Source organism: Schistocerca serialis, chromosome 5, assembly GCF_023864345.2.
Source record: "Schistocerca serialis cubense isolate TAMUIC-IGC-003099 chromosome 5, iqSchSeri2.2, whole genome shotgun sequence".
Taxonomy (NCBI): domain Eukaryota; kingdom Metazoa; phylum Arthropoda; class Insecta; order Orthoptera; family Acrididae; genus Schistocerca; species Schistocerca serialis.
Window position 1 is genome coordinate 82,579,158 of NC_064642.1, and position 16,856 is coordinate 82,596,013.

Genomic DNA, 16,856 nt, shown 5'->3' on the forward strand with positions numbered 1-16,856 from the left:
CATAAAATAATTATAGTGTCAGTTATAACGCTACTGGTGCTTAATTTTTTAAAAAATCGGCAATTGTAGGCCAAACGTTGTAGAGTATTAAGAGAAATACCTTCCAATACTATTTACATTTTTCTGAAAATGTAATTTTGTGGATATGTTCAGTGCTATATGTGGGTAGTGTCAGTGTTAGCATCAAGTAAACAATAAATTAAAACTTCATGTTTGCTCTTAAAGGTTTCACCACATGAAGAAGTGGACATCAGTTAGCAATCGTTTTCCTTTTATTTATTTTTGGGGCTTTAAGCGAGAAAAAATTTGGGAAACGCTTAAAATTAGTTATTAGCTTTGAAGTTACTCTGAAGTCGATAAGTGGTCTCATTGTCAAACAATTGATGAGTATAACCTGGGTAATTAGCTAGTTTTTCACGAATCTTCATGTTTATGACTTCATATCTCGTCAATTACGTGTTTTATAACGACATATTTTCTGCAAATACATTCAGTGGTATATGCAGGTACTGTCCCTAAAATGTATTCCGAATAGAGATATTAATAAAGAACTAATAAATTAAAATGCCACGCCTGATACTGAATTCCCTCCCCTGGACCTTGCCATTGGTGGGGAGGCTTGCGTGCCTCAGCGATACAGATAGCCGTACCGTAGGTACAACCACAACGGAGGGGTATCTGTTGAGAGGTCAGACAAACGTGTGGTTCCTGAAGAGGGGCAGCAGCCTTTTCAGTAGTTGCAGGGGCAACATTCTGGATTATTGATTCATCTCGGCTTGTAAATATTAACCAAAACAGCCTTGCTGTGATGGTACTGCGAACGGCTGAAAGCGAGGGGAAACTACAGCCGTATATTTCCCCGAGGACATGCAGCTTTACTGTATGGTTAAATGATGATGACGTCCTCTTGGCTAGAATTTTCCGGATGTAAAATAGTCCCCCGTTCGGATCCCCATGCGAGGACTACTCAGGAGGACATCGTTATCAGCAGAAAGAAAACTGGCGTTCTACGGTTTGGAGCGTGGAATGTCAGATCACTTAATCGAGCAGGTAGGTTAGAAAATTTAAAAAGGAAAATGGATAGGTTAAAGTTAGATATAGTGAGAATTAGTGAAGTTCGGTGACAGCAGGACAAGACTTCTGATCAGGTAAATACAGGGTTATAAATACAAAATGAAATAGGAGTAATGCAGGAGTAGGTTTAGTAACGAATAAAAAAAATAGGAATGTGGATAAGCTACCACGAACAGCATAGTGAACGCAATATTGTAGCTGAGATTGACACCAAGGCTAAGCCTACCACAGTAGCACAAGTTTATATGCCAACTAGCTCCGCAGATGATGAAGAGACTGAAGAAGTGTATGATGCGATAAAAGAAATTATTGTGATACCTAAGGGAGACGAAAATTTAATAGTCATGGGGGACTGGAATTCGATAATAGGAAAAGGAAGAGAATGGAAAGTAGTAGCTGAATATGACTTGGGACTAAGGAATGAAAGAAGAAGCCGCCTGGTAGGATTTTGTACAGAGCATAACTTAATCATAGCTAACACTTGGTTTAAGCATCATAAAAGAACGTTGTATACTTGGAAGAGGCCTGGAGACACTGGAACGATTCAGATAGATTATATAATTGTAAGACAGATATTTAGGAATCAGGTTTTAAATTGTAAGATATTTCCAGGGGCAGACGTGGACTGTGGACACGGTCTATTGGTTATGAACTGTAGACTAAAACTGAAGAAACAGCAAAAGGTAGGAATTTAAGGGGACCGGGACTAGATAAACTGAAAGAACCAGAGGCTGTAGAGAGTATCAGAGAGAGCATTAGGGAACGATTGACAAGAACAGTGGAAAGAGGTACAGTAGAAGAAGAATGGGTACCTTTGAGAGATGAAATGGTGATGGTAGCAGCGGGTCAAGATGGCAAAAAGACGAGGGCAAGTAGAAAGATTTTACCTGACGAAAGGAGAAAGCATAAAAATGCAGTAGATGAAGCAGGCGGAAAGGAATATAAACTTCTCAAAAATGAGATCGACAGGAAGTGCAAAATGACTAAGCGGGGAGGGCTAGAGAACAAGGGGACAAATAAGGATGTGGAAGCAAGTATCACTAGGGGTAAGATAGATACGGCATACAGGAAAATTTGACACGCTTTTGGACAAAAGAGAACCAGGTGTATGGATATAGAAAACCAGTCCTAAGCAAGGGAAAGCACAGTGGTGGAACGAGTATATAGAGGGTGTCTACATGGGCGATGTACTTGAGGGCAGTATCATGGAAATGGAAGAGGATAAAAGAAGGGAAGGGAAGATATGACACAGCGAGAAGAATTTGACAAAGAACTGAAAGTCCTAAGTCGAAACAAGGCCCCAGATATAGAGTTACTGATAGCCTTGGGAGAGCCAGCCATGACAAAACTCTTCCATCTGGTGAGCAGGTTGTATGAGGCAGGTGAAAGACCTTCCGACTTCTAGAAGAATACAATAATTCCAATTCCAGGTGCTAACAAGTGTGAAAATTACCGAACTATCAGTTCAATAGGTCACGGCTGCAAAACACTAACACGAATCCTTTACAGAAGAAAGGAAAAAGGCGTAGAAGCCGACCTCGGGGTAGATGAGTTTGTATTCCGAATAAATATAGCAACACCCGAGGCGATACTGACCTGCGACTTCTCATAGAAGACAGGTTAAGGAAAGAAAATCTACGTTTTCAGCAATTGTAGACTTAGAGAAAGCTTTTGACAATGTAGACTGGAATACTCTTTTTCGAATTCTAAAGGTGGCTGGGGTAAAATAGAGAGAGTGAAAGGCTATTTACAATTTGTACAGAAACAAGACGGTAGTTATAAGAGTCGATGGGCACGAAAGGGAACCGGTGGTTGAGAAGGGAGTGGGACAGGTTTGTAGCCTATTTCCGATGTTATTCAATCTGTATATTGAGGAAGCAGTAAAGGAAAAAAACAGGAAAATTTGGAGTAGGAATTAAAATCCATGGGGAAGAAATAAAAACTTTGATGGTTGCCGACGACATCGTAATTCTGTCAGAGACAGCAAAGGACCTGAAAGAGCAGCTGAACAGAATGAACAGTGTCTTGAAAGGAGGACAGAAGGTGGACACCAACGAAAGCAAAACGAGGATAATGGAGTGTAGTCGAATTAAATCAGATGATGCTGAGGGAATTAGATTAGGAAATGAAACACTTAAAGTAGTAAATGTGTTTTTCTATTTGGGAAGCAAAATAACTGATGGATATCGAATTGGGGATGCTATATACAATGTAGACTAGCTGTGGCAAGGAATGCGTTTGTGAAGAAGAGAGATTTGTTAACATGAGGTATACATTTGAGTGAGAGGAAGTCTTTTCTGAAAGTATTTGTATGGAGTATAGGCATGTATGAAAGTGAAACATGAATGGTAAATAGTTTAGACAAGAAGAGAATCGAAGCTTTCGAAATGTGGTGCTAGAAAAGAATGCTGAAGATCGGATGGGTAGATCATGTAACTAATGAGAAGGTACTGAACAGATTTGGGTACAAGAGGAATATGTTGCGCAACTTGACTAGAAGAACGGATCTGTCGGTAGGACACGTTCGAGGCATCAAGGGGTCACTAATTTGGTTTTAAAGGGAAGCGTGCAGGATAAAAATCGTAGAGGGAGACCAAGAGATGAATACGCTAAACAGATTCAGTAGGATGTAGGCTGCAGTAGTTATTTGGAGATGAAGAGGTTTGCACAGGACAGAGTAGCATGGAGATCAAACCAGCCTCTGGACTGAAGAACACAACAACAACGATGCTGAAGTTTTACTAAATTCATTGAAAAATGAAGATGCCGACAAAGAGAGTATGAAGCTCTCTTCTATCACTTACATTTCCTAATGCTTTAATTAACGTGCCAGCCCCGTGAATATAGTTGGTAAAAGATAGGAAAAAGAAGAAGAACGGACAGAATGTTGTAAGCGATGAACTTTATTCCTTTCATTATGTTGTCGGGGAGTGTAAACGAGATAATATTTTTTAAAAATTCCGGATAATCGGCACGTCGTAAGGTGTGGTGCCTCAAGACAGACCGACAGGTAACACGCGACTGGGATCGTGTGAGAGAGAACATGGTTTCAGTGTAAGCGAAGCGATGACGAATGTGATACTGTGGAGTAGAGGGGAGAGGTCAAAATGGAAAACGAATTAGCAGTGGAAGCAGTAAAAGAGTGCTCCTGTCTAGAAAGGACGAGTACCCAAGATGGCCGAAGCAAGGAAGGTAACAGAAGTAAATCGGCAGACAGCTTTTTTCAATAAAAGCCAAGTACTGTTGTCAGATGTTGATTTGCAAACGTGAAAGTGTACAGTTGAATAAAAACTGAAAAAATGCATATGAATGGTCGGACCGGCACTTGATCTGTCATCCTCCAGAGTGTGACTCCAGTCAATTACCACCCCGACACGTTACTCCAGTAAACAGGAAACGGTTGGAAACTGGTACTGTCAAAGAGTATTAACAATTAAGTGAACAGGTAAAATACGTACTGAAGAAATATAGTTGAGGAAAAAATTTTTAGGGAAGACACTTATCGTAAGAAGGGATAGGTTAGCGGGAAATCTGTCAGGGCATCCAGGTTTAGTTACTCATAAGTTGTCACTAGAAGAGACAGTAGAGCGCAGAAAATACCAGGGCTAGCATTATTGTATAGGATATTGGGTGTAGCACTTACGTTGAGATAAAAAAATCAGAACAATAGAAGGAAGGATGGAGAACTGTAGAAATCAAAGGACTAATGACTTGAAATAGTATAAACTACAGTTAAGGAATACCATATATTGTGCTACCAAGCCATATTCGATATACATTTATTACGGTAATTTCTTGTTGATGTCAGCGGTATAAAAACACTATAAATTGCGAATGGGTCCCTTTGGGAAACTGATTTCCGACTCTTCTATCTGTGTCGGTACCCGCTTTCGTAGCGGTAGGTCGCCAACGCACCCTTGTGCGATGGAGCTTGGCTTGGAGATACGCCGGTTCGAGTCCTGGTGGTGGCTGAAATTTTTAATGTCAGTATTTGGCCAGCACCGTTGTCCTGGATTAAATTGCAAACACCTCAGCAGTGTCTCATGAAGTGAGGGCATGTGACATTGTTGATAGTGGTCCGTTCGTTGAATGGAAAGTTAAGTTTTGCAGCCGGTGTTCCGAGTGCTGCAGTGCACGTTGTGTACACTGCAGGACATGGAAACGTCGTTGGTATGTTCTTAAATTAGTGCGTTCGCCACGTATGCTGAAGACAAATAGTTCCACTTTCTGACACCGGGTGACAATATGGCACTGTAAGTACCCAGAACGTGAAATAGTGCTGGTTTGACATCGTTTTGCTGTTTGTCACTTGACGAGGCGTATTGATTTATTTTGTGGAGTGATTGTCGCATTGTCGTCCTGGAGAGCGATCGATCAGCATGCAGTTGGCTGACGTCTTCTTTACAGCCCTCTCTGTGCAATCGTTCCCGACTGGCGTGCCAGTGCTTGACTTTACGCCGTAACATTCCATCCCCCCCCCCCCTAAACCGACATGCCGTCGTCGTACAAGGAGTATGACAACGGGCGGAGGGGGGGGGGGGGGAGCAGGAGGAGCGATGGACTGGAAGCTGTGGCTGCAGTGGACGTCAGGCTTCCAGTCGTAGCCCACCATTCGGCCTTCGCTCTGACGGAAACGTTCCACGGAAAACGATCGAAGGGGTACACGTCCATCTCTTGAGGCCCATAACAAAATGTAGAAGGCTCTGCCTCCATGGGGTCGTCCCGCGGTGTTGTGATGTCACCCTCTGGTGGTTGCTGTGGTCGCACTGTGAGTCTGGGGAAGAGACACAGAAGAATCACCATGCACATGACAGTGGCGAATTTGATTGTAATATCCGCGCTGCAGTCCATCTGGGCCTGAAATGAGATACATGCATGCGACTAGTCGACGAAGGATCTCGCCTCGCGCTCACTGTCTGCTGCCGCTAAAAGCCCTGTAAAACACAATATCTTGCGGCGCGACGGGATACTTGAGGCCTTCCTTCGGAGCCTAATGCTGAGGTGGGTGTAACAGGTGGCGGCCGTGAAGCAATTCCACCGGCGATGGTCCAGCTCGTGGATGCAAGAGTTAGGAGGCGAGAAACAGTTGCAATGCTCGATCGCTGGTGGGTGCGGTGCGGAGTTTGGCTATCTGCTGCTTGAATATTCAGACAAAACGTTCCGCTTCGCCTTTTGACTGTGGATGGGACGGTACACTAGTTAGATGCTACAGGCCATTGCGTTCACAGAATGTTTCAAATTCCTTGGACGTGAACAGAGGGCCGTTGTCTGACACTATGAATTCAGGCAAACATTCGAGGCAAAAAATAGAGGACAACGGCTGAATTGTGCAACGTGAAGTTTTCGAGTTCATTGGCACAGCAAAAGGAAACTTGGTATAAGACTTCGCCACAATCAACCGACGTGTGTTCCGAAAACGTCCCGCAAAGTCTATATACACATGTTGCCATGGTGATTGCGATTTAGGCCAAGCAGAGAATTTTTTCGGCGAGCAGACTGATTTTCTGCACATTTGGGGATCAACGCACGAGACTGTCCACTGTCGTTTGAAACAAGAATCACATCTGTGCGAAGTACTGGCGCACTACAGAGTTATTTATGCTATGCAATTAGCGATGCCAAGATGTGCGAATGTAGTTCAGCAAAACGTTCAAAACTGAATCAGCTTCCGTGGCCTGTGCAATTTTCCTGTAATTCAGAGGAAAGGATTGAAACAATTCAGAATCCTGAGCATCGATGTGACAACAAGGTGCAGCATAAGCGTGAAATCTGTATCTGGGCCAATCGGAAGACGTGAAAGTGCGTCCGCATTACCATGTTGAGCTGTCGGACGATACACAATCTCGTACTGGTAATGAGACGACAACAAAGTCCATCTTTGCAATTTCTTGGCAGTTCGTACAGGAACCGGCTTCGTCGGATGAAATAAGGAGTGCAATGACTTGCGATCCGTTGCTAAGTAGAATTTTTCTGCCGTACAAATAGTGGCGGAATTTGGTGACACCATACACAATAGCCAATGCCTCTTTCTCTGTTGGTGAGTAGTTACACTGAGATTTGGACAACACTCTTGATGCGAAAACAATAGACCTGTCTTTTACACTAGTTCTGTGTGAAAGTACTGCACTGATTCTGTAAGAAGAAGCGTCAGCTTGCAGCACAGTTGATTTGTCAGGATCAAACTGAACCAAGCATCTGTAACTGAGCATTGCATCTTTAAGTTTTTGAAAAGCTTCTTCGCACTTATTTGTCCATACAAAGGGAACGTTCTTGCGACGCAAGCGATGCAATGCAGCTGCGATTTTTGCAACATTTGGTATGAACCGAATATAATAGTTGATTTTCGCTAAGACGGACTGCAATCCTGTGACACTGCGAGGAGCTGGTAGGTCTCGCAAGACTAGCAAATGTGACTGAAGGGGATGTACACCTTGACTGTGTATGACATGACCAAGGTACTGCAACTCGGGTTTAAGAAAATCACACTTGTCCAGTCTACACTTTAGTGCTGCGTCCGATAACACACGAAACAAAGCACGAAAATTTGCAATGTTTTCTTCGGGTGTACGACCTGTTACGACAATTTCGTCAAAATAGTTTGAACAGTTTGGTACTTGAGCAGTCAGCTGTTCCAAATACGATTGGAAAATGGTGAGAGCGGAAGCACTGCCAAAAGGCAAAGGCAAACATTTAAACAAGCCCAAATGAGTGTTCACAACACACACTTTTTGAGAATCTTCATCGATTAGTGTTTTAAGAAATGCGTCACACAAATTAATTTTTTAAAGGTAGCGACCAGCGAATAATTTATCCATGAGAACCTCTGGGCGTGGCAATGGATAAATATCTATCACCGTTTGCGGGTTGGCGGTAGACTTAAAGGCAACACCGAGATGAATGCGATCTGAAAGTTTGGGGGGCAAAACCAGTGGATTTGCTCATTGATCAGCTTGTATGGGTGCAATAGCTCCGCAATCTTGCAATTCTGTAAGATCAGCAGATACTTTGTCCTGTAATGCAATGGGAACAAGTGTGGCCCGGTAAAATTTCGGCTGAGCATCGTCTTTCGTAGTAATATGCCTTCAGAAAAGAGTTACGGAAGTCTTTCAGCAAGTTAGCTACACTGTCTTTAGCACTGTATGCAGTCACTGACAACACATTGTCCTGAATGTGAAAGCCAAAGAAATCAAATGAATCAAGGCCAAATATGTTCTCACAATGATTGTAGCACATTGAAAGTCACAGTTTGCGTGTGCGAGTGATGCATGGCAGGCAAAGAACATTTTACGAGAACGGAAATGTCTTGTCCATTATAAGCTGTCAGGCGTTTGCTAGTTTCAGGCAGTCATGGGGAGCCTAACAGTTCATATGTGTTACAATTCATCAATGTAAAAGAGGCACCCACGGCCAACTGAAATTTCTCAGGTTTTCTACTAATATGCAAATGAACAGAAAGCTTGTTGGACTGGCGTAGCACTAAGAAAACGTTCACTTGCTAGTATTGCTAATGCCTGCAGCAGGCTTTGAATACACTGCCTTGTGCCGAAATTTTTGTGAGAGGGCAGAATTCTTTGGCCCGTTGCAAACGTACGTATTGTATGTGACCTTTATTGCCACAAGAGTAACACTGTGCTTGTCATTGGGATGGTCAGTCTTGGCGTTTGTGCCGTGAACAGCACCTAGGGCATGACTAATTCCATTCACGTGTTTAGAGAGCTGTTTACAAAGCATGGAGAACCGTTACACGGTGTGGCGTGTCACTGCCTACTGGGCCAGTCATAGGCAAGGGCCGACTGAACCCGACAAATTGGTGGCTGGTGAAATTTCTCAGCCGACATAGCTAGCACCTGAGTCATATTGATCTAGTATTTGCACTACGTACAGAAATGATGGATCTTACTGTTTCAAAATCTTTTCTCTAAGTTTGACATCAGTTACATTGACAACAATCGCATCACAAAACTTAGTATCTGAATGTAAAGCACCACAGGCACATATGAATTTCTATTTCCTCGTCATAGCCTGAAAATCTCTTGCCCACTCGTGATAAGTTTCTTCTGACCTTTGCTATCAATTAAAGAATTGGTACCTAGCTGCTACCACACTCACTAGTTGGTCTTAACAGTTAGTTAGCGAATCTAGAACCTGATAATAGGAAAGTTTCGAGTCGTCAGGAGCTGCTGTATCATGTCTAGCAGTGAGGAAGTTTGCTGGGTCTGAAACTGAAACATCTCTGTTAGCTGCATTGCATCTATCTCTTGAAAAAAAAAATGGTTCAAATGGCTCTGAGCACTATGGGACTTAACATCTGAGGTCATCAGTCCCCTAGAACTTAGAACTACTTAAACCTAACTAACCTAAGGACATCACACAAATCCATGACCGAGGCAGTATTCGAACCTGGGACCGTAGCGGTCACGCGGTTCCAGACTGTAGCGTCTAGAACCTCTCGGCTATTCCGGCCGGCTATCGCTTGCAGCTGAGCCGCATGAGCAGGAGTGGGAGAGATGTGTTGGAATAACAAATTGGAAGAGAGAAATGCAATGTACAGACAAGGCAAGCAATAAAAACAAGCATACAAATAAAGAAAATTTCCGCAACGCCCACGTGCAAACACTGAACAGCAAAAACACTATAAGAGGTACTGTTAAAGCAAGTAAACACACCTCAGCAAAGCAAAGACATAGTAAAATTAAGGCTCGAGCAAAAACACAAAAGAAAATCCTTGGCAGCCAGGCACTGAGTTATTCTTAATACTTGTCGCCAAATGTTGAATCCTGCCTAGTCGTCTAATGTGGGGTGTCTAGGAAACCTGCTTTCTAGGATCGCTAGAAAATCAATTCAAATAAATCGTATTAAAGGGTTTTATTACGAAAAGTACGTGACAATACTTAACTTAGAGAAGTACGCAGATGTGTCATAAGCAAAAGGCGACAGACAAATAAGAAATCTCTTCAGGACATCAATTCCTAAGTCGCTGCTACAAAGGTCGCTAGCCTTTAAGCTACTGTAAAACTTGGCTGAGTGTAGTTGGGCGCGGCACATATGTCCCCTTCGGATAGAGGCCGCTGTTGTCGCATTGTCGTCCTGGAGATGGGTCGATCAGCGTGCATTTGGCTGACTTCTTCTCAGTCCTCTCTGCTCTCCCGTTCCCGATCGGCGTGCTGGCCCTTGACTTTACGCCGTAACACCCATCCCCTAGTTGATTCTGTTGCTGTAGACGACCATGGATCACATGCCTCAAATTCTGCAGTCACTGATAGAGCTGTCACGGGAACTGTGTGTCCGCTAGACCACTATTCAAAAGATTTTACGGCGCATTCTACACTGGTATTCCTACATGATCCTGAACGTGCACCAATGGTAGGTTACAACACCGTGACTTCACCCGTCGTTGTTTGGCACCAATGGAAATGGATCACATGTGCTTGGAAAATATTCTTTGGACGGACGAGGCACATTTTACACTGCACAATACCGTGAATGCACAGAACTGTCGCATGTGGAATTCTACTCTGCCACATGCTGTGCAGGAACATCAACTGCACCCAGCTACGTGACTGCGTGATGTGGTTTCACTAGCTCCTTCATTCTCAGTTCGTTGTTCTTCTAAGAGTGCACTTGACAGGTGTACAGGTTATAAGGACCTGATTGTGCAGCACGTGATTCCAGCTCTGGAAGAATACATCTGTGCCCACGCCAAAATTTTCATGCAACGTGGGGAGTCACCACAAATCGCATGCCATGTGAAAATTTACTTCGAGAAACTTTCAGTAAAGACCGCGTCATCTCTAGGATATTTTTAGAAGTGTGGCCCTCCAGATCCTCAATATAAGCCCATTTGACTTCTGGTTTTGGGGATATCTGAAAGATTGTTCTATCAGAAACGTATCCGGACTCTTCCCGATCTGAAGAATGGCATGCATCTACATCTACATCTGTATCTACATACATACTCCGCAAGCCACCGTACAGTGCGTGTCCAAGGGTACCCTATTCCTCTCTTAAACAGAGAGAGCGGAAAAGGATTCTTTACAGGGTGGTCCATTGATAGTGACCGGGCCAAATATCTCACAAAATAAGCATCAAACGAAAAAAATTACAAAGAAAGAAACTCATCTAGCTTGAAGGGGAAACCAGATGGCGCTATGGTTGCCCCGCTATATGGCGCTGCCGTAGGTCAAACGGATATCAACTGCGTTTTTAAAAATAGGAATCCCCATTTTTTCATTACATATTCGTGTAGTACGTAAAGAAATATGAATGTTTTAGTTGGACCACTTTTTTCGCTTTGTGATAGATGGCGCTGTAATAGTCACAAACATATGGCTCACAATTTTAGACGAACAGCTGGTAACAGGTAGGTTTTTTAAATTAAAATACAGAACATAGGTACGTTTGAACACATTATTTCGGTTGTTCCAATGTTATATTTGTACCTCTGTGAACTTATCATTTCTGAGAACGCATGCTGTTACAGCGTGATTACCTGTAAATACCACATTAATGCAATAAATGCTCAAAATGATGTCCATCAACCTCAGTGTATTTGTCAATAGGTGTAACGACATTGCTCTCAACAGCGAGTATTTCGCCTTCCGTAATGTTCGCACATGCGAGGTATGGGTTCCTTGCAGTTATTTTACTCCATAACGTTATTCTTGGTCCTCAAATGACTTTGGAAAACAATAGTTATGTCACTTACGTTAATTACGCTACACTACACACACTTTCCTATAAGTAACAGCTTGCACGCGCTTCAGACGATGTAAACAAACAAGAGTAAGATCTAAGGCAATCTTCAAAGGCCATTGGAGTTGCTGCCCGATAAAAAAAAAAGTGAAGCATGCACAACGTGAGGAAGAAAAGAAATTGAAATTCACGGTTTCAGTGGGAATGTGATGTTCTTTTAGTGATTACAAAATCGAGTCAAATATAAAAAAGTATCAGCCCACTTATCAACATGATATTGCACCCCCTCCTGACGCATGTACTGATTCGGTTTTTTAAGTGTGTCATAAAGCCGTGGTGCCCTCTTTTGAGACAAGCTGGACCACAAGTTTTGTATCTGGTGTTTGGTATCATTGAGGGAGGCAGTTGAGTCCTAGTGGTACCATATATGTTCTATCAGTGAGGGCTGAGGGGCTCTTGTTGACCACGAGAGTACTTCACCTGTGCGGCTGGTCCCGGCGGAGGTTCGAGTCCTACCTCGGGCATAGGTGTGTGTGTGTGTGTGTGTGTGTGTCCTTAGGATAATTTAGGTTAACTAGTGTGTAAGCTTAGGGACTGATGACCTTAGCAGTTAAGTCCCGTAAGATTTCACACACATTTGAGTACTTCACCATCAAGCAGACAGTTTATAGGCATATGTATCATATGCAGAGCAGCTGCTAACAGACCATCAACTCTCCGTGAAATTTTTGATTAATTAATTTATTTATTGGTTATCAATGTTAGCATTCAACCACGATTCTTATACATATATTTTAATAACGCGTTTCAAGAGACAATGCTCTCATCATCAGATTGTAAAGTCTATGTCATGAAATTAAACGGACTAAAAAGACAAAATAGCATCACAAATAGTTGGGAAGTCCATAGAGTAAAACAGAATTAAAAGTATATCGGATTGTGGGTCCTCGTCTTACATTGAAGTTGTTGAGACAAGTCGATGGCCGTCCCATAGCTACCAAGTATGCTGTCGCACTATGCCGGCTCGGGAGCTGTTGTGGACTGACGTGCCTAGGTGTTGTGGCGTGGTTACAGCCGTGCTTGACGGTAACGCTATGCTATTGGGCGCCTTATTTCATTATTGCATTGGTCTGCCATCGTTAGCCTCTCGCAACTCCGTCACTGACATGCTACAAGTTTAGAGTCGCATACCTACCCTAAAATAATTCTAAAAACCCACTAAAATACGATGTTAAAATGCAGCCATTTCGTCTTAGCTTTCCTGCACTTCCTATTTATTTCATTCCTCAGCGACTTGTATTTCTGTACTCCTGACTTTCCCGGAACATGTTTGTACTGCCCCCTTTCATCAATCAACTGAAGTATTTCTTCTGTTACCCATGGATTCTTCGCAGCTACCTTCTTTGTGCCTATGTTTTCCTTCCCAACTTCTGTGATGGCCCTTTTTAGAGATGTCCATTCCTCTTCAACTGTACTGCCTACTGCGCTATTCCTTATTGCTGTAACTACAGCGTTAGAGAACTTCAAACGTATCTCGTCATTCCTTAGTACTTCCGTATCCCACTTCTTTGCGTATTGATTCTTCCTGAGTAATGTCTTAAACTTCAGCCTACTCTTCATCACTACGATATTGTGATCTGAGTCTATATCTGCTCCTGGGTACGCCTTACAATCCAGTATCTGATTTCTGAATCTCTGTCTGACCATGATATAATCTAATTGAAATCTTCCCGTATCTCCCGGCCTTTTCCAAGCATACCCCCTCCTCTTGTGATTCTTGAACAGGGTATTCGCTATTACTAGCTGAACTTGTTACAGAACTCAATTATTCTTTCTCCTCTTTCATTCCTTGTCCCAAGCCCATATTCTCCTGTAACCTTTTCTTCTACTCCTTCCCCTACAACTGCATTCCATTCGCCAATGACTATTAGATTTTCGTCCCCCTTTATATACTGCATTACCCTTTCAATATCCTCATACACTTTCTCTATCTGTTGATCTTCAGCTTGCGACGTCGGCATGTATACCTGAACTATCGTTGTCGGTGTTGGTCTGGTGTCGATTCTGATTAGAACAACCCGGTCACTGAACTGTTCACAGTAACACACCCTCTGTCCTACCTTCCTATTCATAACGAATCCTACACCTGTTATACCATTTTCTGCTGCTGTTGATATTGCCTGATACTCATCTGACCAGAAATCCTTGTCTTCCTTCCACTTCACTTCACTGACCCCTACTATGTCTAGGTTGAGCCTTTGCATTTCCCTTTTCAGATTTTCTAGTTTCCCTACCACGTTAAAGCTTCTGACATTCCATGCCCCGACTCATAGAACGTTATCCTTTCGTTGATTATTCAATCTTTTTCTCATGGTAACCTCCCCCTTGGCAGTCCCCTCCCGGAGATCCGAATGGGGGACTATTCCGGAATCTTTTGCCAATGGAGAGATGATCATGACACTTCTTCAATTACAGACCACATGTCCTGTAGATACACGTTACATGTCTTTAATGCAGTGGTTTCCATTGCCTTCTGCATTCTCATGTCGTTGATCATTGCTGATTCTTCCGCCTTTAGGGGCAATTTCCCACCCCTAGGACAAGAGAGTGCCCTGAACCTCTATCCGCTCCTCCGCCCTCTTTGACAAGGCCGTTGGCAGAATGAGGCTGACTTCTTATGCCGGAAGTCTTCGGCCGTCAATGCTGATTATTTATCAAAATATAGGCAGTGGCGGGGATCGAACCCGGGACCGAAGACGTTTTGATTATGAATCAAAGACGCGATCCCTAGTGGTGTGTTTTATTTCAAGTATTATTTTTCCACGACAAACGACTTTCAACAAATTATTATATGCATAATTGTTGCAACTGATTGCCGGGAATATATATATATATATATATATATATATATATATATATATATATATATATATATATATATATATGTGTGTGTGTGTGTGTGTGTGTGTGTGTGTATACATTTGAATTACAAAAAAACAAAAAATAAAAAAGAGTTGCACGGCGGGAGATCCGATCCGGCGACCTTCGGATTACGAACCCGAGCGCCCACCTCTGCGCCACGACGCTGCACAAAATTATTAATCGTAGAGAGTATTTCACGGCAACGGTTTCTTTTAACTGTCGGTTTTCTCGACAACGGCTGAGAAGTGCATCTTGGTGCTTTGCCACATTACACCTCTGACCATGAGCTTTTATTATGCGCAGTATGAATCGAACCTGAATTTCACAATTGGCGGCCTCCCCTTGTTAGATGACGATCAGTTTAACCAAACGAAACAGAAAATCAGTTCTGACACTTAATCGATAATTAAGTCAATAAGAAGAAAAAGCATGTTCATATGGTTTGCCGACCTGAAGAAAACGTTCGATGGGTTAAAATGGTGCAAAATGTTCTAAATTCTCAGGAAAATAGGTGTAATCTCTGGGGAAACAGGGGTAATATACAACAGGTGCAAGAACCAAGAGGGAAAAGTAGGGAAGCGTTATCTGTATCCTATTGTACGACCTATAAAATTCACAGTTAAGTGATTCGTTGAAGATATTGTTATCATCAGTGAATTACAGGACCTGTTAAATAGCATAAACAGTCTGAAGAATACAGTATATCGGTCACATCGACTCAGAGTACACCAAAGAAAGACGAAATTATTGAGTAGCAGAAGTTAGATGAGCGATCAACTTAACTTAAAAGACTTAAAAGTGTGGGAAGTGAAGAAATTCTGCTGACTTGGGAACAAACTAATAAATGAAGGACGAAGTATGGAGGACAAATAGAGTAGCACAGGGCAAACAGGACTTTCCTGGCCAAAAGAAGTCTACTGGCATCACCTGTGGTCACTAATTTGAGGAAGAAATTTCCTGGAATGTACGTTTAGAGCAGAGTGTTGTATTCAAGTGAAAAGTGGACTGTGGTAAATATCGAAAAGGAGAGAATAAAAGCATTTGAGTTCTAGTCCTATAGAACGATGTCGAAACTTCGATAAACTGATACAATAATAAATGACGAGATTCTACGGAGAATCGACGAAGAGACCATCATTTGAAAAACTTTGACAGAAAGAAGGGACAGGGTATGTGTGAATACAAATAAAAATAGCTTCCGCGGTACGAGAGGGTGCCAGAGACGAAAAAACTATAGGCGAAGATTTGGAATGTATCGAACAAATAATTAAGGATTCTGAGATGAAGACGCTGGCAGAGTATATGGATGGCAGCATCTAACCAGTCACAAGATTGATTAAAAACAGAAATTCTTTTCCGGGTGTGGGGGGGGGGGGGGGGGGGCCGATGGAACGTAACGGGACGACAGGGAGATTCTTAACTGCACTGGAGTGCGGTGCGGGCACATGATCTGTTTCTGCTTTGTTCTTTGTTCTCTGAGAAACTAAGATACAAAAAAGTGCATCAATATAACTTCTTAAGTAAAGGTGCGATCATACCTGGAAGCTGAAATCAATATAACTAATTAAAATAACATTCGCATTTCAAAGTTCGGCGAATTCTCATCCGTTATTCGACGTATCTATCTAATCTCTTCTGTAGCACCGCATTTCGGAAGCTTCTATTCTCTTCTTGCCTAGACTGAATTTCGTATACGTTTTGTTTCTTTTCGATGTTACAGTTAATGATTTCCTTTCTCAGAAATTCTTTTATTACTATAGACAGTCTGCACTTTACGTCCTCTACTGCGACCACCATCTTCTATTTTAATGCTCAAGTAGCAGAACGTATCAACCAGTTTCTCATTTCCCAGTCGTAGCATTACCAACTAATTTAAGTCGTTGTGACTCAGTTGCTCTGGTTTTACTTTTGATGATGTTCATCTTAGAATATCTTTTCGAGACAGTATCTGTTCCTTTCAACTCTTCTTCCAAACCTTTGCTGTCTCTCATAGAATAACAATGTCATCGACAAATCTTAAAATTTTTATTTATTCTCTGTGGACTTAAATCGCTTTCCTTATTTACCCTCGGTTGCCCTTACTGCTAGCTCAGTGTATAGCCTCAATAATATCGGGCATATTCCACAGCCGCGTCTCACTCCCTTGCTTAATTACTTCTTCCCTTCCA